The sequence below is a fragment of the Eschrichtius robustus genome, chromosome 17 (genome assembly GCF_028021215.1).
Source record: "Eschrichtius robustus isolate mEscRob2 chromosome 17, mEscRob2.pri, whole genome shotgun sequence".
Classification (NCBI taxonomy): domain Eukaryota; kingdom Metazoa; phylum Chordata; class Mammalia; order Artiodactyla; family Eschrichtiidae; genus Eschrichtius; species Eschrichtius robustus.
The window spans coordinates 8337754-8364378 of record NC_090840.1 but is presented as its reverse complement, the minus strand read 5'-3'; the positions used below and the strand labels follow the sequence as shown (position 1 = coordinate 8364378).

Below are 26625 nucleotides of genomic sequence, written 5' to 3'. Positions count from 1 at the left end.
AAGTTCGACCTGTCCAAGCACAGGAGAATGTGGTTTTATGAAGTGCGGGAGTCAGCCTAGTTATAAAATCCAGAGAGCCTTCTAGACAAGCAGCTCAATGGCCGCTCTCCTGTTGCTCCCCTGAGCTGACAGGCAATTTCATGGGAAGCAGGTTGTGGACACACCGCGTAAGTTACTAAAGCTCGGTGGACCTCCCCCACGGCTGCAGCGTGAAATTTCCCGTTTGCTCCACAACCTCCAAATTCAAAGCAAAATTGCCACCAGCTGTGCTTTCAACTTTCTCCGTTGCAAGTGAAGAGCAAAGCATCTTTGAGGATAACGTAAATGGAGAAAAATTTAGGGAACCCCTTCTGCACCAAGAGTTCGTCAAGGCTGACTCAAGTCAAAGCCAACCCCAGCACTTGAAGAGAAGTCATCTGCTCTCAAAGATGGCATCCTGCCTAGCCCAATGGGTGAAGTAACGAGCCTGGGCTGGAAGTCGAAGAAGACGGGAGGTCTTATCTTTCTGCACACTCAAGATTTAAGTGGGTCCACAGGAGAAATATGACCAGAACCATTTCAGCAGTTGAAACATTCATCCATTGTTGCAGAAATGAGGTGAGTGTTATATTTTCAGTTCCCGAAACACCTTGCTCTCCTTTTCACCCTGTATCTTTGCACACACCATTCCCTCTGCCATTCCCCAACCCGTGTTCCATCTCCACTTGGCCAACTCCTGCTCATCCTTCAAAACCCAACACAAATATCTTCTCAGGTGAAATCTCCTATTACTTCCTCAACAGAATTAGGGACTCCCTCCTCTGTGATTCCAGGTATAAAATATTACATTTTATACATCTGATCACAGTATTAACATTGATCACATTAAACTGCAAGAAACAGTAAGGAGGAGAGAAAATAACAAGAGCTTTGGTGTCAGAGATAAGAGACTGTATCTCCCAACTCCTCCATTTACAAACTGTGTCCTTGAGCGAATTATCTAATCTTCCTGATCCTTCCTGCAATTCCATCTACAAAATGGGGGCAATAATGCCTACTGTAGAGTATTCTTGTGAAGATCACATGAGATTGGCAAATAAAGCCCCTAGTGCTAGGTCTGACTTATAGCCAGTGCGCCACAAATTAGTCCCCGCCCCTTTCTCCTCCCTCCAAAGGCAAAAGCACACTTTTCATCATTGTGTCCTCAACATTGAATTGAACACACTAAGGATTTAATACATGCAATCATGCAATGAATATGATAACTAAGGGCAAACAGGGGCCAGTTTTTAATCATAGAATGCCAGGCCTAGAGAGGGCCCTAAACGCATGGCATTTGACCAGATGATTATCATGGAGGAAGTTCACAGACGGAAAGCAGCAGGGCCCTTCTCTCGTGCTTGCAGACCAGGACTCTCCCGCTTTCTCCCCGCCAGCACATGCTTACTGCTTTTCGGGGTTGCAGACCAGAGCCTGAGCGGGCCTTTCTGCGGGTGCATTTTAGCCGGCCTTTCTGCCCATGGACTTGGAGACCAGTACTAGTCTTGGTGGCTGCTTTAGTAGGAATCCTGTCCAGCTCTTAGTGGTTAAGTTCAATTTCTCATCATCCACACAAATAAGGCTTCATTCAAATTGGAGATGATAGATGATTAACAGGCATGAGAAAACGCGTTGTGCTACACTCAGAAAGGATGCAAATGACAAAAACACGTTGCCTTCTGGAGAGGCAGGGAAATGGCGGCAACAGAATGCACCCGGCTTCTTGCACCTTCGTGTCTGGCTAGACGGTTTTACGGCATTTAGCAGCACTGTGCGAAGGCACCCACGGCATCCCATAACTCTCACAAAACAGTGTTTTCATGTGCTAATGGCAACGGAATCAGAAACACATGGATTTAATTTCCTCCAAGATACCCAGGGGTATAAAAATCAATGCAGGAAAGCCATTTGGCTAACTATATTGGGGGCTTTTCTGAGCCCAAAAATGGTGAGAAATTGTTGGAGATGGCTGCTGAGCCCAGAAATCCCACCAGGTTCAGCCCTCCCCGAGCACAGCCCTGGCCTAATGTGATGTGAAGCCCCGGCTGTGCTTTTGGAGAGAGGCAGGTGCTTGCTGTGTGGTACCTTCGCGGCCGCCATCTCCGCAGAGTTCCTGCTTTCTGCTGTTCGTTCATTCGCTCAGCTGCTCCCACCACAGAGCCGTCAGGGAGATCTCACTTTGGCAGCAGATCGGGATCCCTGCCTGAAAGTTGATAGAGGTTGGGCTATTTGCAGAAATAATGCTTTCCAGACGTACTCAACAGTGCCCCTCTTTCCAGATGGGGTGCCATTAGCGTTGCTTCCAGCCATTTCCTCACCTTCTGGTGTACTTGTCAGCTCTCGCATGTGCATCACAAGCCTTCCATATTCTGGGGAATCTCAGAAAACTGCTCAAACCCTCAGCTTCTCACCACTTGCCTGCACAAATGCGCGCTCGCACGCGCACGCACACACACACACACACACACATGTCTCCATTGTTCTGTATGCACATACAGTTTTCTTCCTCCACCTCTTGGGAGTCAACTTAGATTTTCCAAGAGTGCTAATCACTAAATGTGATAGTTTAGCAGCTCGGGGAATTAACAGGCTTGAATACCTGGGACACCAAAGAATTCCCTTGGCGTGGTGGTGAGTTCCACCATCCGCAGTCACCGATGACTTTGCTATTCACATTGCCCTTCGGTGGCCTCTGGTTTTCAACGACAGAAGGAGCCCTTGGTGAAGAGGCTACTCCCTGGCCCCAAATCAACCTCTTGAGAGATGAATGAAGCCACTTCGTGTTCGTGGCCCGTACATAAGACACTTAGGGTTGCAGGACCCCACAGTATTACATCCATGTGCTATTTCCTTATTGAGAAATTGCCCGGCTTGCCATATTGTGTGTGAACTCTGGATGGTTTAAACATGCCCAGGCTAGAAATCAGGTCCTTCTCCCAGGTCCTGTGTTAAGGTCCTTCCCAGTTCTCAGGACTCCTGAAGTTACTTACATGCACTCAAGTCTGCAGACTAAAGTGGTCGATGGAGCACCGGGCCGCATGGTGAAAGTCCAGTATGGCAGCCGTGCTCATCTGTCTACCCGTAAGTGTCCCTGTTGGTTTGCCATCCTGCCTCCCTTTCTAATTCCCTCCTGAAGCTGAGCTTCCCTTGTCAGGGGGAGGGGGAGGGGGAGGGGGAGGGGGAGGGGAAGGGGCTACACACACACAGAACCCCTCGCCCTCCTCACTCTCATTTCTCAGTTTGGCTGGGTTTTGTCCCTGAGTGGGATATGCTCTCCCCGAAATCTAAGATCTGTCCTGTTTCTGCCTCACATCCTGGGGTGGATGCAGGAGTGGGGCTGGCTTCTCAGAAGAGCCTGACACTGGAGACGCTCAGCACTGCCAGAGTCTGTGAAAGTCAGGCTGGGCAGCCGAGGCCGATTACTAAACACCATGAAGACGAGATAAAACAGAGAAAGCCGTTTACAAACTACAGACCAGTGGATATAATGGATACCTTCCTCTTCATCTCGGCTCTTCAACTATTACTCAGAATCAGTAGCTCCTGTGTGACCTTGGGCAAGTTACTTAACCCTTCTGTGCCTCAGACGCCCCACCTGTAAAGTCAGGCTAACACCAGTAAATACCTCATAGGTTTGTTATGTGGATCGAATGAGATAAGGCATGTAACATGCTGAGAACAAGCACGAGTGCGCTAAGCAGTCTCTAAGTGTAGGCTGGTAAACAAACCGTGAATTTTCTTTTTACCTCCAGGAAAGCTTACTTCCTATTACCGTCCATGCTTTTCGGGACTAAAAAGTCCTTGGCTCTTGACCCAGCAATTGTTACCGGAAGATGTGATATTTGTAACACTTCTGGGTCATTATGGTCACTGAGATGTTCTCATCCTTGCTGTGTGAGTTGAGTCACTGATGGTCATCTTGCTCCAGGTGGGACCCTCACTGATGAGCTATTTTTTCTTCTGGAAAGGCACTGTCCTCATCATCTCAGGGAAGATCCTCCCACATTCGAACATGATTTCTTTTTTTATTTTTAGTATTCTACTATTTGTGTTTTTATTTTATTTTTTTATTGACGTATAGTTGATTTACAACGTTGTGTTAGTTTCTGGTGTACAGCAAAGTACGCTGGTGTACAGCAAAGAATATATATATATATTCTTTTTCAGATTCTTTTCCATTATAGGTTATCACAAGATATTGAATACTATTCCCTGGGCTATACAGTAGGTCCTTGTTGTTTATCTGTTTTTTATATAGTAGTGTGTATCTGTTAATCCCAAATTCCCTATTTATTCCTCCCCACCCCCTTCCCCTTTGGTAACCATGTTTGTTTTCTATGTCTGTGAGTCTGTTTCTGTTTTGTAAATAAGTTCATTTGTGTCATATTTTAGATTCCACACGTGATATCATATGGTATTTGTCTTTCTCTATCTGACTTGCTTCACTTAGTATGATCATCTCTAGGTCCATCCATGTTGCTGCAAACATGGTATTATTTCATTTTTTTATGGCTGAGTAATATTCCACTGTATATATGTACCACATCTTCTTTATCCATTCATCTGTTGACGGACATTTAGGTTGCTTCTATGTCTTGGCTCTTGTAAATAGTCAAGCCTAATTTCTTGATCCCTACATCTTTTGATCTTGCTAGAGTGACAGAGATAAGCTCATTTTGCAATTGTTGTACCCAACTGTGCTATGTCCTTCCAATCAGGAAAGGAGAGAGCTTAGCAATCAAATAATTGCTTCATTTGATCACCTGTGTATCTTCCACCTTGATCAAGTCTTCATAGGCTTTGAATCTTTCTACCCAAAGCTGGGCAGATTTGCCATGTTTCTTAAAATCCCCAAACTTTTTTCCTTGATGGTTCAAAACAAATAAAAGCAACAACAAAAAGCTTTTTTAAAAAATAAGTTATAGAAATCTTTTTAACATTTCAAAATGCATCTTATTGCTTGCCTGATGGATACATATGGTTTAAAAGTACAAATCAACTGTTCCATATCCATTTTCTTAATGTGCACACTCTTTAATTTCTGGAAGTCCCAAAGAGCAAAATATCACCCTCCCCAATTCTTTCTGCTACTGCTGTTGATAAAAGAAAAGGAAGTATATTAGTTACCACCCATCAACCCAGGCTTCTAATTACATTGTGAGACTTGCTCATTACAGCAGGTATGGGGTGCAGAGCAAGAAAGGAGGTGTTTCCATTTAGCCCGTGATGGGAGTAACAAGTGTGCTCAGCCTGACACACCAGCTCCACGTGGGGAACACCTTAAACAATCCCATCAACACCGATTTACTTCAACCAGGTGATATTTTAATGAGCCAACCCCAGTGCTCCCTGGATGACATGATGCCTCATGTCACACCATGAGAGGGGCACACCACCTTTAAAAGAAAAAAGATCACTAAAAAAGCCAGAGCGTTGACACTTGCAGATGAGTTGAATTCCCTTTGTCCTGTGGACATGCTCAATGCTCGGAGAGATCCAGGCGTGAGGAGCTGATTTCTGCTGTCGTCAGACCTGACCCGCACTCCCCTAGGAGCCCGCGGCCTGTCTGTTGCAATGACAGGAGAGAGAGCCGGGCTGTGGCTTGGGGTCCTCAGCTGTGCGGCACCGCAGGCCACATCCAGCCCTGACGAGGGCAGCTGGATCGCATGAATTTTTAAAGTAAAACAACGGATTTGGGGGGGGAGGGGCAGGGGGCATCTTACTCACCACCACCCCCCCCCTTGTGAAATCCCCACAGAAGAAAAGCACGGACCCAGCATGTTGATCTTGGCAGAGGTACACACAGTCCCTCTGTTCGGAAGATGAGCTGACACGTGCAGATTTGCAGAGAAGCCATTCCAAAAGGTTAATTAAATATTACCATTGTTTTCTGAGCTATTAATGCATGTTCTTTTATTTCTTCATGTGAAAGGCTTCTCCCTACTCAAAATCAGAGTTTGGATTTGCTTCCCAAACCCTTCCCCTTTTGAAGCCTGGAAAGAGGATGACCGAGGGACCCAGAGAGAGAGAGAGAGAGAGAGACAGAGAGAGATGCAGAATGCAGTTTGGAGCTGAGCAAGGAGGGACTGTTGTCTGAAATGAAGTCCCTGAAACACACTCTCAGCTGCAGCTGCGGATTGGAATCATGTGGTTCAAGGGAAGGTTCTAGAAAGGGGCCAGGAAGGAACCTCTGCTCTTTCCACCTGTATTTATTGGCTGATGTAACTGGCCACTGGAGCTGAGGAATGTTGCCAGCCTACGGCCTTCGGTGATTCCGGGGAGGCTCAGCCTGGGGCGAGTGAGGCCTGAGGCGGGAACACGGCCCACCCTGCACTGCCTGTCTGTCCCCTACCTCCTCCAAGCCACACTGCTTTCTCCCTGCCGAGGGCGGGGGCGTCCTGAGGTCGGCAGGACAAGGCCCTCGATGCAAATGGGAGAGGGATTCCAAGATGGACAGCGAGGGAAAATAAGACAGAGGTCAGGGAGAGGCCGAGGTTCCTCCGCGGCAGGAAGTGCCACCCTCTGGGACCGCAGTTGGCGAGAGCGCTGAGCCGCGAGGAGCTCAGCAGTCTGCAGGCGATCTCTCCAGACAGCCCGTCTTACAGAGCAAGCGGGACATGTTTGGTTTGCAAAGTCAAGATGCCTCCCTGGATGTGGGGATGCGGCAGTGAACCTACAGCGTAACGAATGAAAAACAAGGGACAGAGTGAAGACAGGTGGTGACTTGCCAGATTGGGAGGTGTGCTGGCGCGGATGGGAAGAGGCAGGACGGGCGGTGCCAAGTCGGGTCACGCAGTCCCACCCAGGACACCGACCCCGAATCTCTGCCCTGCCCACCTGCCCCTGTACCTGCCCTGCATCTGCAGAGGGCTGGCACCTCACGGTGCTTCCACGTGCAGACTTTGCAGCCCGAAGACCTGGGGTCAAAGCCCACTGCCGGCACTCTGGCTGGGCTTCCTTAATGTTTCTCATTTCCTAATGGCTTCGCTTTTAAACACAAATGGCTATGCTGTGGGGTTGTTAAAATGAAAACATGAAAAGAAGAAGTACGCGAAGTGCCCAGTATATAGTAAGTGCTCTTGCAAAGGAAGGGAAAAGAGGGAGAGTTAGCACGAGCAAGCCTCGGGGAGTGGAGGAGAGCGTGGGGGAGGGGGCCTGGATACCTGGCCCTGTGGGAGCATCTGTTAACAGGCCATCCTGGAGCATCCTGGGTCCAGCTTCCCTGGATGAGTTCATGCCTGTCTCTGATGGTCCTGGCAGGATTCTCTTGCTGGTGGGGACACCTTGGCACACTAGCTACCCACATCTAGGGCTGAGCCCCTGCATCCACTTAAGGCTTGGTGGTGACCTGGCTGGGATGGAAAGCACCAAAGCTAAGTGCGTGTTTGCACAGGCCACAGCTGGAGAAGTAGAAAGGGCAAGCACACACGCGTCCTTGTGCGCAGGTCGTAAGTGCTGAGATGCGGCCTCCAGAGAGAAGTGCTGGGTCTCCTGTAAGGTTGGTGTCCCGGGGACAGGGATGGCAGGAGAATGATGTCCCAGATTCAGAGACCTTGGGCTGAATTCATTCCAACCAGGTGTGTACTGGCACCGTAAGGAAATGTCAGGGGGCGTTAAAGAAGCCTCCCCCCCACCACACACACACACACAGGCCCTGCTCTTCATACATCACATCATGGGGACCAGAGACCGAGAGGGTTAACAGTGACAGCGAATGACAGAGCACAGTGCTAGTGAGTAGGGGTGCCGTCAGGCAGTCAGAGTCACGGGAGGGAGCTGGCAGAAAGGCCAACCGCACAGACAGACAGCCAGTCGAGGTAGGGCGGGTGTGGCAGACACCCACTGGGTTGTCTAGGGACCACCCCACCCCACCACTGGCAAGTGGGCAGCGGCGAGGACATGCCCACTGGACACTGGTAACCGACGTGAGGGTGGACAGAGCCCCAGCTCCCTGGCTCTGGGCTGACTGTTCCAGAAGCAGACTCCTGACTAGAGTTGCCAAACTCGGCAAATAAAGATACAGGATGTCCTGTTAAACTTGAATCTTAGATAATCAATTAATAACTTTTTAGTATAAGTGTAGCCCATGCAACTTTGGGGAGATACTTATAACTAAAAAATAATGAGTTGTTTCTCTGAAATTCTCATCTGCTTGGACATCCTCTACTTTATCTGGCATCCCTCCTCCTGACCCAAACTGGGCCCTCAAGAGAGTGCTTTCTGCAGGATGCAATTAAAAGAGAACGGAGTCTACCTCTTTCCAGGGGCTAAAGGTTCAAAATGTTGTCTGACACCTGAAGAAGGCCAACCAACCAAGGGAGAGAATGAGACGGGGACAGAAGTCAGAAGTCAGCAAGAGGCAGAGACAAAGGGAACAAGATGCTGATGGCGTCTGAGGCCAAGTTCACGTCTCTTGCCTGCCCTTCCTACAGGTGGTTATTCTGCTTTCTACTTGCCGATCCCTACTCCCTGCCCTCCCTGCCCTAGCCCCCAGCTCCTGTGGACAGAGGAGAAAGCAGAGGCATTGTAATTCATCAGCTCAATGGTAATAAATACAAGCAAATGGACCTTTAGCACAAGAAGGCCAGAGTTACTATGTTATATGGTACATGGTCAAAGCCACATTACAAGAAGAAATACCATTTCTTACATAGACCAGACTGGGTGTTTTTCAAAAGGAAATTAATCGTCAGGATGGTGAATTGTGTTTGATTTCCAAATTTAAGGAGAATACAGCCAGTGCTGAAACATACACCTTCTCCCCAGTCAGTCCACAGAGCCAGAAGTCCCCCTGCGAGCAAAGCAGGAAAGCTTACTGATAGCTCACAGACACCTAAGTACCTAAAATTTGAATGACAAATTATTTACCACAAATAATAGGCCCTGGGTTCATATCCTACAAACCAATAAGAAAAAAACTGTCAGCACCTCCCCCCAAAAATGGGCAAGGGGGGCTTCCCTGGTGGCACAGTGGTTGAGAATCTGCCTGCCAATGCAGGGGACACGGGTTCGAGCCCTGGTCTGGGAAGATCCCACATGCCGCGGAGCAACTAGGCCCGTGAGCCACAACTACTGAGCCTGCGCGTCTGGAGCCTGTGCTCCGCAACAAGAGAGGCCGCGATAGTGAGAGGCCCGCGCACCGCGATGAAGAGTGGCCCCCGCTTGCCGCAACTAGAGAAAGCCCTCACACAGAAACGAAGACCCAACACAGCCATAAATAAATAAATAAATAAATAGATAGATAAATAAATAAAAAATTTTTTTAAAATGGGCAAGGGGATATTTGCAAAAGAAATATAAATTTCTAATAAACATATGAAAAAAATGTTTAATCTCATTAATAAGCAAACAAATATAGACACAAACATTGAAATGGCCTTTTTAGACTGTTAAATTGGCAAATTAAGAAAAGCAGTTCTGGACTCACAGACTTAGAGGACGAATTTACAGTTACCGGGGGGAAGGATGGGGGGCAGGGATAGTTAGGGAGTTTGGGATTGGCATGTACGCACGGCTATATTTAAAATAGATACCCAACAAGGACCTGCTGTACAGCACAGGGAACACTGCTCAATGCTCTGCTCAATACTCAATAACCTAAATGAGGAAAGAATTTGAAAAAGAGTAGATACATGTACATGTATAATGGAATCACTTTGCTGTACACCTGAAACTAACACAACATTGTTAATCAACTCTATTTCAATGTAAAATAAAAAGTTAAAAAAAACAGGTAGTTCTACTGAATGCAGCCCAGGGTACAATGGTGTGAGCGTTCTTTTGCACGAATCTTGTGTCCCTAATATACAAAGAACTTCTGCAAAATAATAAATGACAAAGAACCCAGGAGAAAGATGGGCAAAGGGATTGAACAGGCGATTCACAGAAGAGTTACAAGTGGTCAAGATAGATGAGAGAGATTTCACTCTAGATGGTGATTTTGATTTAGGATAGCACTCGTCCTCACAGTCAGAGAAGGTCAGGATAAAACACGACACCAGGGCTTCCCTGGTGGCGCAGTGGTTGGGAATCTGCCTGCCAATGCAGGGGACAAGGGTTCGAGCCCTGGTCTGGGAAGATCCCACATGCCGCGGAGCGACTGGGCCCGTGAGCCACAACTACTGAGCCTGCGCGTCTGGAGCCTGTGCTCCGTGACAAGAGAGGCCGCGATGGTGAGAGGCCCGCGCACCGCGATGAAGAGTGGCCCCCACTTGCTGCAACTAGAGAAAGCCCTCGCACAGAAACGAAGACTCAACACAGCCATAAATAAATAAATAAATAAATTTTAAAATGGTCCACATCAAAAAAATCTTAAAAAAAAAAAAAAGAAAACACGACACCAGCTCTTGGCCTATGATGTCGTAAGTACTGATAACTTCTATTCCTGGGAAGGACATTGGGAAATAGCCAGTCTCACACACTATTGGTAGGCGTCAACATTCCTGCAGCATTTTTAAGGGATAATTCCACAGTATCTATATAAAGCGCCCCAAAATCTCGGACAGCTCTATGTTTCTTCCTTGAAGATATTGCTTACTCTCCTCCTTGTAAAAGGAAATTCCCAATGCTTAGTGTCTCAGGAAATAATAATTATTCCATGGGCGTCCCCCCCCCGAAACACATTTTTTAAATTTTCAAACAATGGAGTTATTTTCCCTGGGTTCTGATCCATTTTCTCTCTATGCCGGGCATTCTTTGATGAATCATGTCTCATTCTTTAACATTCCATTAAGAATGCGGTGACCTATGTGGGCACAGCATTCTTCTTAAAAAACAAAGCATAAATGCCGAGCAATGTAACAAAGTAATTACGTTTTCAGCAAAGACGGGGAAACAGTGATTGTGTGGAGTGGGTGAGGACCTCCTACACGCTGCGGCTCTAAGCAGCTCGGCTAAGTCCTCCTTTTCCTTCTTTGGAATTTTTCCCGCTGCCCCTTCAGCTAAGCATCTTCCCTCCTTCAAGATTTCCTTCGTTCAGGGCAGGAGTCCCCGAGCCTGGAATCCCGCCCTGTCCCGTCTCGTCAGGCTGTCTCCCGAAATCATTCTACCAGCTCCTGAGACCTCGCTTCCGCCACAAGCCCCCCCAGCTGAGAGCAGAGTGACTCTCCTCCGGCCGCGCACCTGTTTGGAGCCACTGCGGCTCCCTCTCTCCCCCTGCCATTGTCTGGACTGAACAGCAGCGGGCTCTGCGGCGTCCTGTCCGCGAAATGGCCGCAGCACCCTCTACGTCCTCTCCTGTGCCTGTCTGCATCCAGAGAAGCCGGAGCCCGAGTGTATCAACGTGCTTTGCTTAGATCAGCAACTCGGGAAGCTGCGGAGTGACGTTTGTATTCTCCGAGGTCACCTTGCAGGGCATCACCAAGGACCAGAGTCCTGTGGCTCAGCACACTAGGCTCGCATTTATGGTCACGCTGAGGCTTCTTGAACCTCTCTGTGCCTGTCTCAGTGTCCCTGGGATACAGTAATGCTGACTTAAACTGGCAAGATCCTAAAATCAAACGAATGATAGTGACCTTCGTGAGACGGAGGTCTGCCTTTCCTTTAAATGGTTAAAACACCACTAACAAGTGGATCTAAATATTCGGCTCTACCCTCCTGCAATTATATTTTCCTCTTCTGTGATTCAGCGTTGCTGTAATTGAACTGAATTCCACAAGACCAGAAATCTGGTATCTAGGACTATAAAACACCTTCAGTAGGTAAAATATTTAGGAAGTTTTCTTTTAAGTCCTTTTTTCAGATTTTGTCTCTATCCACCGTTAAAATGAATTTCACACCCATTTTCCCCCTTTTACCTTTGGGAAAGATGCTTGCTCTTACAGCCTCCTCTTAATGTCAAAACAAAAGATCTCTTATACTTCTTAGAATCTTGAGATCCTTTTCTGGTAAAGAGGAAAACAAATGAGCTCTAATTAAGGCAATCGGGGAAGTATTGGATCACTGCAGACCAGAACTAACCCTCTTTAACTTCCACGAACTGGTAGCTCAAATATTAATAGACAGCATGAAACAAGAAAATGCCAGGAATCACACAATTTTTCACTCGTTTACCCTTAATCTTTTCCTAAAGTGTTGTGTGCATTTTTGTAAGCCACAATTTGAATGATGTACAGTTTAAGGTGAGATACAAAGAGATAAGTTTACAAGATCATATAAAATTATATTCTGGAGTCAACAGTGCTACTGTAGAGCAGAGGATTTTTCTTTCTTTCCCGTCCTCTGTCAGGAAACAAGAGAAACAGAACAAGATCAGGGTCTAAATCTCTGGTTCGTGTGAGTAATGTTTTCTTATTTCACGTAGGCACTGACAAAAAGACCCCAAGGAGGACAAACAATAATAGATAATAAATTATAGATGCTAGAAAATTGAAGGACATTATGCTTCAGCATTTCTGCCTTCTAATCAACCAGGAGGGATGAGAGGTCCTTCTTCATCTGTCTGCTCACAGACCGTTTGTTCTTTCACACCCACCGTGTCTTGGGTCACCTGCACAGGACCTCAGCAGGCAGACTGTAAAAGCAGGTGAGCAGCCGCTGACTGCTGAACCCTGCCTCCCTCCCCCTCCGGCCATCTGATTTGGTCCAAGGGCATCCTTGAGAGCGGAGAGAGATGAGGAATGATGCTTCTCTCGGTGGCAAGGAGGGGCCGAGAAGACTCACAGGTCCCAGCCTCTACAGAACCTTTGTCAGCATCGAGGTCTCCATCCGTGCCTCCCTCCCACACCAAGCAGACAATCCCTTCCCCAAATCCAGAAGATCAGCAATAATTGATTTGGCTTCTGGCCCGTCCCCTTCTGGGGCAAAAGCAACAGTACAGTTCACTAGCTCTTTCTGATGTCTCCCTGCCCTCCTTTAAAGAGAACCCTCGTGTCTGATTAAGATCGGTCATGCGCCGGTCCTGGAGGGAAGAGGTGCTATTTATTTCTGTCAAGTTCTGCTTGGAAGGTTTGAGGCTTCCTCCTACCAGACATTTTACTAGTAAACAGAAAAGTTACCCATATTGTCATGCTTGCCCTGACCTGCAAGCTAGTGAACAATAAATCTTAATTACAGTTAAATGCCAAAATCTGCAAAGAATGAGGCAGCACTAGTCAACTGTGAATTGGCCGACTCCTCGCCTCGGCTGGGGTGCAGCTGCAGGAATACATAAATTAGTTTGTGATTTGTTTGTGCCGGAACAATCAGTTGAGGCTGGTTCTTAAAAGCATTTCCAGTATCAGTGGACACTCGGGCATTCATCCTATCGCCATGTCAAATACAGGTGGCATCTGGGAAGTTTTATCTTAAAGGATCTTCAGCATTATGCTTGGGTTCATAAGAAAGCGCTGTTTCTAAATATCTCGGCAGTTTTCCAAAATAGTGCTCAGTCTCCTGACATCTGCTCCATCCATACTTGCTACCTTTGGATTTGTTTGGGGAGCCGCTGAATAACCTTTTTGTTAGCAATCTCTTTTTTGCACCGTGCAGGGCCACTGGAGCGCAGGCAGACATCCATGCAGGGGCCTTTTTTTTTTCCTGCTGCTGCAAAGCTCATGAGCTCCTTGCTATTCAAGCGTTTGCTTGTCATCATGTTAAATAAAGCCACCCTGTTGTCCCCTTGCCTGGGTCCTCTTGACACATTGGCACCTATATGCAAGAATTAGAAAGATGATTGCCCACATAACTCTGTTCAATGGCTTCAGGCTGTTCTATCAATTTTGAGACTGACAGGAGGTCGGAGATGCAACGGAAGAAAGAACGGAGTTTGGGCTGCTCCGTGCTTGGTCCCATGAATCAATCTGCAATCTACTCATATTATTCTAGACGCAGATCCTGTTCTCATTGGGAGTCAATCATCTTCTAGATGCCCCTACCGGCAGGTTCCTAATAATAAGGTGGGCCCCGGTTCCCCCGAGCCTCTGAAATCAGCAGAGGGTAATGGCAGGCCCGGGGTGCGATGCTATTGCACTAAAGAGGAGGTGGATACGTAAGTGGGTAAGAGCGAAGTAGAAAAACCCCTTCCCGACAGAGGTGGTGGGAAGAGAGTTGCAAAATAGGCAGCTTTCTGCTGTATTTTTAAGAAAAGTGTAAGAGGGAGCATTATACCGTACTTAGATGGCGACGTCAATTTCACTTGGGATTCCCCGCGCGGAGAGGCCCCCCCCCGCCCTTCCTGCCCTAGGCCGCCTGCTCCCCCAGCATCCCGGCGGCCCCGCCGCCTCTCCGGGCTCTTCCCGGCTCTCGCAGGGCCCCATCCTGTCACCAGCGGTCCTGCTTCCTGTTTGTGTTGCCGCTTTGTTGCTTCCTGGCGGTCATCCGGAGCCGCCCTTCTGCTGCGCCTCCGCCCTGGGACTGGCTCTCTTCCCAGCTCTCTCTTGTGCTGGCAAATCTGTCTCCCTCCGTCTCGGTCTAAACCCCACGTTTTTAAAGGACCCGTCCTGGTGCTGGAGTCCTTGCCGCCAAGCCCCGCGGGGTGAGGGTCGGCCTCTTCCACGTGCTCTGATTCTCTGCAGACCTTTATCCGAAGAGCTGGTTCAAAGCATTTTTGCATTTGCTACCTCACCTGCCCTTTTGCATTCTTTTGAGGAGGGGCCGGGGGTTGTTTCCCGCTTGTATTGATTGAGAAAGAAGCCCAGAGAGACTGAGAGTTGACGTGGTCCTGAGGAAGAGGCGGGTGATTAGCAATCTGCTCACCCAGGCTGCAGGCTGCTGGCCTGACAGCATCCACCCCCGTCCAGTTTGTACTGCAGGCCAAGCCTTTCCAGGCCTCCTTGCATTTTAATCTCCCGTAGGCGTCATCAGCTTTATTTTAAACCTTGGAAACAAGGTTCACAGAAGTTATCATCTTGCCCAGGGTCATACAGCTGGCAGCACACTGCCTGACTCAAATCTTCCCTCTGCAGGTCCCACTGCGCTTCCCCCAATGACACCCGTGTCTCCTCCAGGGCTCTGCCCAAATGCCACCCCACAGATGAATCTTCTTTAGATTGCTCAGTCCCAAATAGAACTTTCTGTCCCCTCACCCATCTTTATTTATCTTTGGAGCATTTATCACTACCCAATAAGTATTATATACCAATGCCCAATAATTATTATATATATAAAATAAGTATTTTATTTTTTTATTATTAAAAGAAAATTTTTTTTTCTTGTCTAGCTGTTGCTAGCATGTGTCAGGAAGTTTGACTGTTTTGATCACTGCTGTATCCTCCCGGTCATTGGCAGGCATTTAATAAATATCTGTGGAAGGAAGGAAGGAAGGAAGGAAGGAAGGAAGGAAGGAAGGAAGGAAGGAAGGAAGGAAGGAAGGAAGGGAGGGAGGGAGGGAGGGAGGGAGGGAGGGAGGGAGGGAGGGAGGAAGGGGGGAGGGAGGAAGGGGGGAGGGAGGAAGGGGGTGCAATGCTTTCTAGCTCGAAGCTAAATCAGTCATAATGTTTGGCCAGGTTGCCAGAAATGTCAGGCAACAATCCCATGTACGTATGGAGAACTCGGGCATGAGGTGGACATGTTCAGGATTCTACCATAAACCACTGGTCGATCTAGGACTAAACCATGAAATTCTGGACTAACAGACTAAGCTATCATCAGTTATCCTAGCAGTGGCTTCCTGCACCCTGGGAATCCTGTCCGGGAGCTGCTTTATTACGCTTCTCCAAGTTTTCCTCCTGCATACTGCAAAACTCTTGCCTAGACGTTGCTAATCCAACCACCAACACTTCATGGCTCCTGCAATGCAGAAGGTGGCAGGCCTGTTGAGCTGACCCCTATGCCTTCCAGACAGTACATATAGAACTTACTGCCTTCCTGCTGGCCACTCCCCAGATCCATACATTTTTTTTAAGTCAAAGACTGTAATTCCGGTGTTTGCCTGGATCATGGAAGTAAGCCCTTCCAGTGTTTAAAATCCCTCACGCGCAGAGGATCCAAGAGGAAGTGTTTGGACCAGGACCCCCTAGAGTCCTGGTTCACTAGAAGCCCCACTAGAAGTCCCACACTTGAAACAGAGTCCCTTCAGAAACCCCCTCTCTTTTTTGTCCTTTAAGTGTTTTCCTCTGAGCTGCAGAGAACCCGCCAGGGACGGAAGAGAGCATATTTGCAAGTCCCTTCCTGGCCTCTGCCTCTGGGCCCAGGAAAGAGACATCTACCAAAGTCAGATGTGGGGTGGCAGATCTGATGTGCTAGACCAGACCAAGGTCAAAACCCAACTGTTCTCCCTGCTTTTTTCTTTTCTTTTTTCCACGTATGGTCCTTTTCGCAAGTCAACTTAACAGAGATGGACCCAAAAAGAAAACTGACTCTAAATGGAAAGCTTTCACTCTTCCCTAATCCTGATGGCCCACAAGGAGGCAACTTGAGAAAGCTTTAGTGCAGCTGATGGAGTGTAGGGGGCTAGAAAGTGTGTGAGGCCGTTTCTACTTCAATTTCAAGGAGATGAGCATCTCGGATTAGACTAGAATACAGGTCAAAGTGGATTCATTGGAGGCACCGATGTGCTTTGAAGGATAAAAAGGAAGGAGAAATAACCGTTGACAGAATCACAGTTCAGAAAATCTGGAAAGATTTCATGGAAGAAGTGACTTCTGAAATAAATCTGGAAGGAGCAACAGGATTTTAATAGGCAAAGACGGTGTGAAGGGAAAATGCCCTGGATGAAGGGGGTGACAAAGGCCCTGCAGTGGAGAACAGGAAACGTGAAGGGTGGGGACAGAGGCTGGATGAGTTTGGCTGGAGTATGAGGTCCATGCCCAGGAACTGCAGAAGATAAGGCTGCAAAGGAATTAGGGGGTCGAATACCAGTCAAAAGAGTTTGCACTTGATATAAAAGACAGAGGGGAGTGAGTGGTCCAGCCCTACAATGGGATGGTACTCTGCAATGAGAATGAGATTTTTTAAATTTGATTCAAATTTAACTAGTGTAAAGTCAACTCTAAAACCTGATGTTCGATTCAGTTACTGGCAATGTTTAAGGTATGTTTGGACAACTTGGTTTGTGAATCTTCTCTTACAAATGTAATCTTACGAAAGCTAAACGCAGATGAAGTATAGCTGATAAAATTTAACTTTAAAATTGAGATGGGCTGTAACTATGCAACACACACGGGATTTGAAGCTCAGTACAAAAATAGGATATAAAATATCTTATTCTTCATTCTGATGTGGATCACACTTTGTAACGATAACATCTTGAATTTCTTGGGTTACGTTAAAATGTTATGAAAATGAAGACAAAAAAAGGCAAAGAGGAGCCATTGGAGGTCTTTGAGCTGGGCTGCTACCTGATTAAAGATGCATTAAAATAATAATAATTAATAATAAGAATAACTTTGAGCAAGTGTGTGAGGCAGGTTGCAAGGAGAGTCTAGAGACAAGAAAATCCACTGAGAGGTTCTTTAACAGCTACAGCAGAAAAATCCTGAGTCAGAGGCTCAGAGATACACACTTCACTCTCCAAACATGGCTCAGGAGTAGACCCCCTGTTCTCAGGGATGTTCCCACTGGGCTAACACTAAGCCTTACTCACTCCCCCAGTACTTCACAGTCAGGAAAGTTCTGGGCTCTATTGGGAGGGGTCAGTTACTGTGAAGGGTCACCCCGAAGGGTCCTGGACCAACCCTGACCCCTGGTTTGACTTGGAGGCAACCTGAGAAACTTTGTTATTGCATCTCGGGCTGGAATTTACCATTGGAAATGCAGCCTTTATCACTGGCACAAGGAGAACTGTTTTGCATTTGATGACATTTTCGAAATGGTGTGAAAAAACCTTGACATTTTTATTAGAAAATCTATAAAGCCCAAACAAATGGTTTCATGCTGCTTTGCCTCATTCTTCATAGGTTCATTGGCAATCCATCATCCCTCCCACTCCCCTTGAACCCAGCAGCGGCAACGTCTTGCCTGGGAACAAAAGGGCCTCTCAGAGCAGCCGTTTCAACCTCGGTTGTCCTCTGCCTCTCAACTTTTACCCCTTAAATCAGCTACAATCATCCCATTTTCACGGCCCCCTTCCTGGAAGCCTAAACAGTGCTGTCACCTCCTTCCAGAGCCTCTTCCTTTACCTCCCATGACACTGAATTACAGAAGCTTGACCCACCTTCTCTTGAGTCGGACATGGGACTCTCCTTCCCTGGACTCTCTTACACGTGATTCATCTTCCAGTTTGGACCAGATAATTGGATTCAGAGCAAATCAGTGAAGGCTTTCTCTCCTGAAAAAAAATGATACGTCCCTTTCTTAGGTTGCCATTTTGGATAAAGATCTCATCTTCCCTAAATTTCAACTAAGGTAGCCTGCATCATTCTGCCTCACTGTCAACTGTACCTCACCCGAGATGACTTCATCTGTCTGCCCGTCAGTATGCGACCTCCTGCCTCTGCCTTTAGGATTCCTAAGACGAAGTGTCGTTTGACTTTCTCTCACCATCTCCACCGTGGGGTTTCTCCCCTGCTCGCCCTTCTCCTGGCCCTGTCTCCCACTCACTGGGCTGACACTGGGCTTAAGAAACACGGGTATCACTGCTCATCCATTGGACCCTATCACTCTTTCTGCATCTTCAAGTGAGTCTGGTGTCTCTGCCAGCACCATCACCATCTGGTTCTTTCTTAATTCTCCACCTGGCTCCCTCCTGCTTACTTTGATTAATCAGCTTCTATGTTCTATTCTGTACTCCCCTATTTCTTTCTTTCTTTAACCAAATTTGTTGAACCAACCAATGGTTGGCCAAGGAGGGTGTTAGCATGAGCTTTGTCTTACAAGGTCTTCATGTTTTCATTTAATTCTCACACCATCCTTATGAAGGAGAGAGGACGGAGGTTATCGGCTCTATTTTCAAGAGGGTAAAATGGAGGCTCAGAGAGGGTAAATCCCTTTCCTAAGGCTCCCAGCTCATAAAGGGCAGAGGTGAGACCCAGGTCTTCCGCCCCCAAATCACAATGCCTCTCTGCAAAACCCCACGTTTTCACTTCCTCATTGCCGCTCTTCTGCACTCTCATTTCTTATTTCTGGCCTCTCCCACCACTCATCCGTTCTCTGCTTGGCTCGGCTTCACCCATGTGGCTTCCTCTCCTCTTCATCCTCTGCCCCAGGTTCCTCGTGCACAGCAACTGCCGGCCAGCAGCCTCACACCCTGAGCTGAAATGGACAGATCAGCCAGAGGTCCTGGGTCATCCCAGAGCCCACACCCTGTTTGGCTGCAAGCTCTTTAGAGTAGGATTTTGCTCTGAAATGCTGCCACTGGCTGTCCCCCACCTGCTCTCCACCCTCCCGCTGTCCTGTCACCTCCATCTCACAAACACCCATCATACCCCAGGATACTGGCTGCTGGCTGGCAGGATTGTCCCATGTGTTCCCAAATCACCTTAGGCTGTAGCACCTTGGGGGCTCATCTGTGTTTTTTCATCCTTATTGTGATTTGTAGGACTCTCTGGGAGCAAATAGATACCAGGGTGAGGGCTGACAGGAAAGGAAGACCCAGCTGGCAGATTCTCTGGCCACACAAGGGACTGACTACCTGTGCCAACTTAACTGCCTGACAGTCAACAAACCTGTACTACAGGTAAAGGGAAAGTCTGTCCAAAAAAAAAAAGGTCTGCTTTGTTGTGGGTTTTTTCTTTTCAAACCAAGACTTTTGGGGTCATGTTTACTGACTCCCCTCCAAGACCAGGATCAGACCCAAACAGAAATGCAGGGACAGTAAACAGAATTCCTGTGACACCTCAAGTCTGGCAGGAATTCTTTTTGTCCCTTAATCCATCTCCTGTGCCACCAAGTGTGACAGCAGCCAAACCAGGCAGGCCTGAAAAGCCACAGAGGAGAAGTGGTGCCCCCTCCCCGTCCTTCACCCCAGGGGCCAGCGCCACGAGGACAAGCTCTCACATCACGTGGCACTTTGGTTGGGTATCCTGGTATTGTACTGCAGCTACGGAATCAAGGTCAAACAAGTTCACTGAACAAGGCTGAGGGTCTTCCAGCTTGAAGATGATACCAGGATGGGTGGGAAGCAGGTAGGGAGTGGGTGGGGACCAGCCAGCCAGCCCTCCCGGCGTGACATGGCACCTCTCTGCCTGTCCTCTCAAATCCTTGCCAGCTAAGGCCTCAGCACGGCCAGCAAAAGACTGGGACCAGCCCCCTTCCTCCTCATGTCTTTTGTCCTCCCTGACAGAGCACTCAACTAGGAGTCCACTATATCAGCGGTCCCCAACCTTTTTGGCACCAGGGACCGGTTTTGTGGAAGACAGTGTTTCAACAGCCAGCGGGGTTGGGCGGGGGATGGTGCAGGCGATGGGGAGCGATGGGGAGAGGCAGGTGAAGCTCCGCTCGCCAGCCCGCCGCTCCCCTCCTGCTGTGCGGCCGGTTCCTAACAGCCGCGGACTAGTACTGGCCCGGGGGTTGGGGACGCCTGCGCTATGGATTCTTTCTTGCTGGAAACGATGCAAAAGCACAAATGCTCATCGCCCCAGCTTGTTTTTTGGTTTGGGTTTGGGTTTGGGTTTTTGGCCAAGCTGCGCGGCTTGTGGGATCTTAGTTCCCTGATCGGGGACCAAACCCGAGCCCTTGGCAGTGAAAGCGCCGAGTCCTAACCACTGGACCACCAGGGAATTCCCTATCAGCTTGTTTTTAAAAGAAGATCATGGGGTTGAGAATCTGCCTGCCAATGCAGGGGACACAGGTTCGAGCCCTGGTCTGGGAAGATCCCACATGCCGCGGAGCAACTGGGCCCGTGAGCCACAACTACTGAGCCTGCGCGTCTGGAGCCTGTGCCCCGCAACAAGAGAGGCCGCGCTAGTGAGAGGCCCGCGCACCGCGATGAAGAGTGGCCCCGGCTCGCCGCAACTGGAGAAAGCCCTCGCGCAGAAACGAAGACCCAACACAGCCGTAAATAAAAATAAATAAATAAATAATTTTTAAAAAAAAAGATCATGCCTTCCTTCCAACCCCTTCCCAACCCTCCCGCCATCCCACACATACACACACCACACACACACACACACACTCACACTCACACCCAGAAACACCTGAGGGTTGGTAAGAATCCTGAGAGCGCTGTGAGCTCCTTTCCATGAACTCTGCATAAATATTAGAACATCTTTTGACCATGACCACCTGGCTATTTAAAGTGATCCTACACTATTTAAAAGAAAAAAATCTTAGGCTCTTTTCAGCTAAAGAAGAGAGAGCTTGGTAGCAGCTTGAGTAAGGTGACAGCCTCCCCTTTCCTTGGTGGCACAGTCTACACAGAAGGAAGAGAGCGGCTGGGCCAGGCAAGGCACGATAGGAACCTGGTCCCTTCCCAGCTCGGTAGCCAGGGGCGTGTTCCCAATGGCAATGTGGGAAAGTTGACAACGGATGGAGACTAGAAAAACTTGGGATCTGCCACCCTCCTCCCCATTTGATTTTATTCTAACCAGCACAGATTTAATACACGTACACTGTATATGTATACATATATATTTAAATATATAAGTATATCAAATTTATACATATTAGCATACATTTATATGCTACACAGATTGTTTGCTTGTTGTGAGCCCATGCTCCAGACACTGAGAGTGTACTACTGGACTGTCAGTCTGTATTTTAGGCAAGGACGTCCCACGATTGTTTCTAGATGCTAACTGCAGTGGCCCCCAGGATTCCCAGCATGTCTGTCCACTCCCTGAAAGCTCTTTGAGGGCTTCTCGTCATTAGAGTTCCCTGAGTTTTCACTCTTTCCTGGCAAGCCATCTGACCTCTCTGCACTGCAGCTCTGGTCACCCTCCACCAAATCCATCCATCAAGAGTATTCAAAATTGCAACCAGAAATTTTTTTTCCCGAAAATCTAGAATTAAAATTTTCTTTCCTTCGAACCTCCATTCAGGTTTCATGCTTCATTTTTTTTTCCCCTCAAATTCATTATTTATGCTCTTGGAATAGACAGGGCTGTGCACAAGAGAGAAAATGTCTACCTTTATTTCATCATTTAGCCCCGTTAGCTGAGGCCGCTCCCCTCCGTGATGTGCCTCTTGAACACTTATAATTGCCATTAAACAGAAGAGCAGAGGCGGGCAGAACGAAGGGGTCTTCGAGAGTCAAATGTTGCAGACAAACAGCCCACGGGCTTGAAAGCCTCTGCCTGCTTCTCCTCAGAAGAAGGGGGGGGTGCCAACCGGCAGGCCTTGCCCACAGCCATGAACCATAGCCGGGGGGACATTTTGAGTGACAGAGAACCACCAGAGCACCACTCAGAGGAATCCATAACTGGCGATGGCATTTGTAGGATGCAGGAACGTGGGACCAGGAAGAAAGAAACGCGAGAGGAAAGGCCCAGAGCCAGAGCTGCTGCTGCTGTGACCTGGGACAGAGGCGGGGACGGAGATAGAATTTTCAAAAGACCTTTTCACTTTTCTCATCTTCAGAACCAAGTAGCTCTCTCTCCTTCTTTCTTCATATTTTTGGTGGTTGTTACCGGTGCTTTTGTGTTAATTGAAGAAACACCGAAAGGCTATTTTGTGAAGATATTGCAAGCAACCCCATGGGCTCAGGACAGATTTTCCTTCGTTCTTAAGATGACAATTGTGAACCTGTGCTCCAGTGACACAGGGCATGTGACCAGTAAGACAACAGTTGGGCGATGTCCTGAAACCCCTAACAGGATGTGGCCAGAGGAGACTCACCAAGTCCATTTTTGATTCAGCAGCGTCGCAGCCAAAAAAGTTCTCAGCTCTGCCCTCATTTGCGCCTCGCCAGTGGTGGTACAGCAGGCATGGGATGTGAGGAAGCTGGGCGTGAAACAGAAGGAAACAAAGTCTGATTGCCAGTTCAGCCCAGTCAGAGCTGCAGTAATATCCGCTCACGGACCATAGGTTATCCCAGCGAAATACAGGGCAGCAACACATTTTTTTCTTTTTTATATTGAAATATAGTTGCTGTACAATATTATATGTTACAGATGTACAATATAGTGATTCACAATTTTTAAAGGTTATACTCCATTCATAGTTATTATAAAATATTGGCTATATTCCTCGTGTTGTACAATACATCCTTGTAGCTTATTTTATACTTAATAGTTTGCACCTCTTAATCCCCACCCCTATCTTGCCCCTCCCCCTTCCCTCTCCCCACTGGTGACTGCTAGTATGTTCTCTATATCTGTGAATCTGCTTCTTTTTTGTTATATTCACTAGTTTGTTGTATTTTTTTAGATTCCACATATAAGTGATATCATACAGTATTTGTCTTTCTCTGTCTTATTTCACTTAGCATAACGCCCTCCAAGTCTGCCCATGTTGCTGCAAATGGCAAAATTTCGTTCTTTTTTATGGCCGAGTACTATTCCATTATATATGTATATAAATACCACATCTTCTTTATCCATTTATCTGTTGATGGACGCTTAGGTTGCTTCCATATCTTGGCAATTGTAAATAATGCTGCCATGAACATTGGGGTCTACGTATCTTTTCAAATTAGTGTTTTTGTTTTTTTCAGATATATCCAGGAGTGGAATTGCTGGGTCATATGGTAGTTTTCATTTTCTGAGAAACCTCTATACTGTTTTCCACAGTAGCTGCACCAATTTACATTCCCACCAGCAGTGCACAAGGTTCCCTTTACTCCACATCCTCGCCAACATTTATTATTTGTGTTCTTCTTGATGATAGCCATTCTGAAAATGTCAACAAATTGAACCAGCACTGATCAAGTGCCTGCTTTATCCAAGTTTTAATATACAATTTTTCATTTAGCTTTCTGTTATGGGCTGAACTGTGCCCCCCACCCCCACCCCCCAAAACTCATGTGTTGAAGTCCTAACCCCCCAGTTCCTCAAAATGGGACTCTATTTGGAGACTGGGTCTTTAAAGAGGTAGTTAAGGTAAAATAAGGTTGTAGGGGGTGGATCCTAATCCAATCTGACTGCTGTCCTTACAAGAAGAAGAGATCAGGATACAGATCAAGGAAAGACTATGTTTAGACACAGGGAGAAGACGGCTACCCACAAGCCAGGGAGAGAGGCCTCAGGAGAAACCAACCCTGCAGACACCTTGATCTCGGACTTCCAGCCTTCAGAACTGTGAGAGAATAGCTTTCTGTTGTTTCCGCCCCCAGTCTGTGGTATTCTGCAGCCAGAGCAGACTAGCGCACCTTCTCAACAGCCTGCACACTCAGAATAGAAGCGAGGATATAAAAGCTCAGTGACAGAAAGTAACTTGTTCAGAACCCAAATTGTGAGGAGGCAAAGCAGGCATGAAAAGGCATCCTCTGTCTTCAACTCAGGAGCCTTGAACAGACAGTGGAGTTTCCAGCTCCTAAAGACAGGAGAAGCTCTGGGCAAGAACGTCCCCTCCTACGGATTGAACCCAGGGATTGAACCCGTAACACCCCACCCTGGGCAGCTCTAGAGAAATCATTGACGTGGAGGTCCATGAGGGGCTGCAGTGAGGCTGGCCTGTCTCCTGCCACTCGGAGGAGCGAAGCCCTGAGCAGCTTCACGGGCAGGTCCTTCCCCAGGGCTCCACGTGTGTCACACCAGGTGATCCTCACTGCGTCCCATGAGCTCGGGACGACTGTCACTGCCATTTTATACCCGAGAAGCCCGGGGTGCAGGGTGAAGTAATGGCCCAGAGTGCCCAGCCAGCGGGCACTGTTGAACGAAATTTTGCCCAGGCTGTCACTGTACAGACCGCTCTGGAGCCTGAGATCCAGGGGTAGACGTCCATGCTTGGAACTATATAGAGACGAAGCAAAGGCCATTCCAAACTGACTGTATATTAACTAAATGGGAAAAGATTCTCTGGTTTGGGGAGATGCTGTAAATCCCTCTTCCTAATTCCAGAAGGTCCATAAGGGGCTAAGGACCAAACAGTACTTTGGGCTTCCCCCTACCCACAATTCAGTGGGACTGTTGTTATTTTTACATGAAATTTAAGGGAAATTGCTTAAAGAAAGAAAAATCCCCATAGCTTTCCAGATGTTAGGAGTCTTTCTTAGCCCCTCATGACACCCTTGTGAGGGAGATGAGAAGGTATTTTTGTAATGCTCACCCATCTTTCCTTCTCCCAAGGGTGAAAATGAGGCTCAGTGAAGAAAATGACGTGCTCACAATCCCAGCGGTGACCGGGCTCCTCCATGGGGTTTCAAGGACCTTCCATGACCTTCCCTAACTCCACCGCCCCACCTCCCATCAGCTGCTGCAGTTTCTGTGAACCACTCCCCACGTCCACCTCCTGGTTCTCCCAGGTTGTGGGCCTGAGCTCTTGGCGCCATGGCTTTCTCTTCTCAGTTCATCTGGTTCATCTAAGTCTAATAAGATCTTTAGTCTGTCTTAAATCTCTAGACTTTCAGAATTTTCAGAAAAAGTAAGTTCACGCCAAAAAAAATATGTACATAAATATCTCCATGAAAGTTTTTGTGCAGTTGCTAGAGGTTTGCAAACCTCCAAAAACACCTGGCCAACACCCCCTGCCCTAGGTGTTCCCTTCTCCTTCTCTAGTAAGTCTTTTCTCTTCATCCATTTTTTCCCCATAGCTTTCCTCTCTTGGGTGCCCTCCGTTACATTGATTCAAAGAAGACCTCTGCTTCAGAAAGTGTTCTTTGGGTCACTTCTTGTGGTGCTGTTTTATGCCACTTCCTGTCTGCTCCTTCTAGCACTTTCTCTCCACCTTCCTTTCTCACAGAAATGCTATCTTCTCTTGCATGCTACACATCATACACGTGCAAGCTGACCGTGTCTTTATTTTCTACAACTGTGGCCCCTGCAATTAAATATTCTGTATTCAACTCCCACTAGACAGGAGGCTTGGAAATAGGTGATGGAACACAGGAGACAATGAGACGTAGCTGTGCTCTCGTAGAGTTTACAGGTGAGTATAAAAGATGAAAGCAGACAATTACTTACAAATTAGACACATTTCCTTACCAAAATAGAGACATATGGGACTAAAGCAAGTTACTGAATGAGCTGCCCGAGAATGTGGCATCTCAGGGAAACCTGAATGGTCAGGGCTTGGTCAGGCCAGGCGGGAGCGAGGATGAACCGGACAGAGCAAAGAGCTTGCTGGCTTTTCGCATCAGAGCAGGCTTGGCTGAGCTGGGAGCCCGTACAATCCGTGTGACAGGCATGAATGAGGTGAGAGGACGCAGAGGCCACATTGTGCCCATCCTGAAAAGCCACCAAAAGGACTGTGCACTATATACCAAGGATAATAGGACCAGACGAAGTTTTTTTGTTTGTTTGTTTGTTTGTTTAACTTTTTTTCTTCTTCTTCTTTTTTGGCCCTGCTGTGCGGCTTGCAGGATCTTAGTTCCCCGGCCAGGGATTGAACCCAGGCCTCGGCAGTGAAAGCGCCGGGTCCTAACCACTGGACCGCCATGGAATTCCCAAAGGGTTTTTAATAGAGGAAAAACATGGCCTGATATGGAGAAGGAGCTGAGAGCTTATATTACTTTTTATTTAAAATTTTTGATATGCAATACCTTCACATGTTTTCAAACACCAGAAAGCATGAGAAGGTGTTCAGTAAAAGCTCCTCCCTTGTCCCTCATTTGCCTCTCTCCTAAACAGGTATCGATTTTTTATAGTCTCTTATGTGTCCTTCCTGACTTTTTCTATACTCACACATAATCAAATAAAACTAGCAATTCTTATTTTT

At 47.6% G+C, this 26625-nt stretch overlaps 1 long non-coding RNA gene across 1 annotated transcript in view; it reads right to left on the bottom strand.

Annotated features, from left to right (window-relative positions):
* LOC137751092 (uncharacterized) overlaps positions 1–22754 on the bottom strand; it is a 30019-nt gene extending 7265 nt beyond the window's left edge. Inside the window, exons 1-2 of the long non-coding RNA XR_011070688.1 lie at positions 22648–22754; positions 18089–18202 (exon numbers count right to left, since the gene is read on the bottom strand). This is a non-coding gene — a long non-coding RNA (uncharacterized lncRNA). The remainder of the gene's footprint in view (positions 1–18088; positions 18203–22647) is intronic.
* Positions 22755–26625: the final 3871 nt, after the last annotated feature.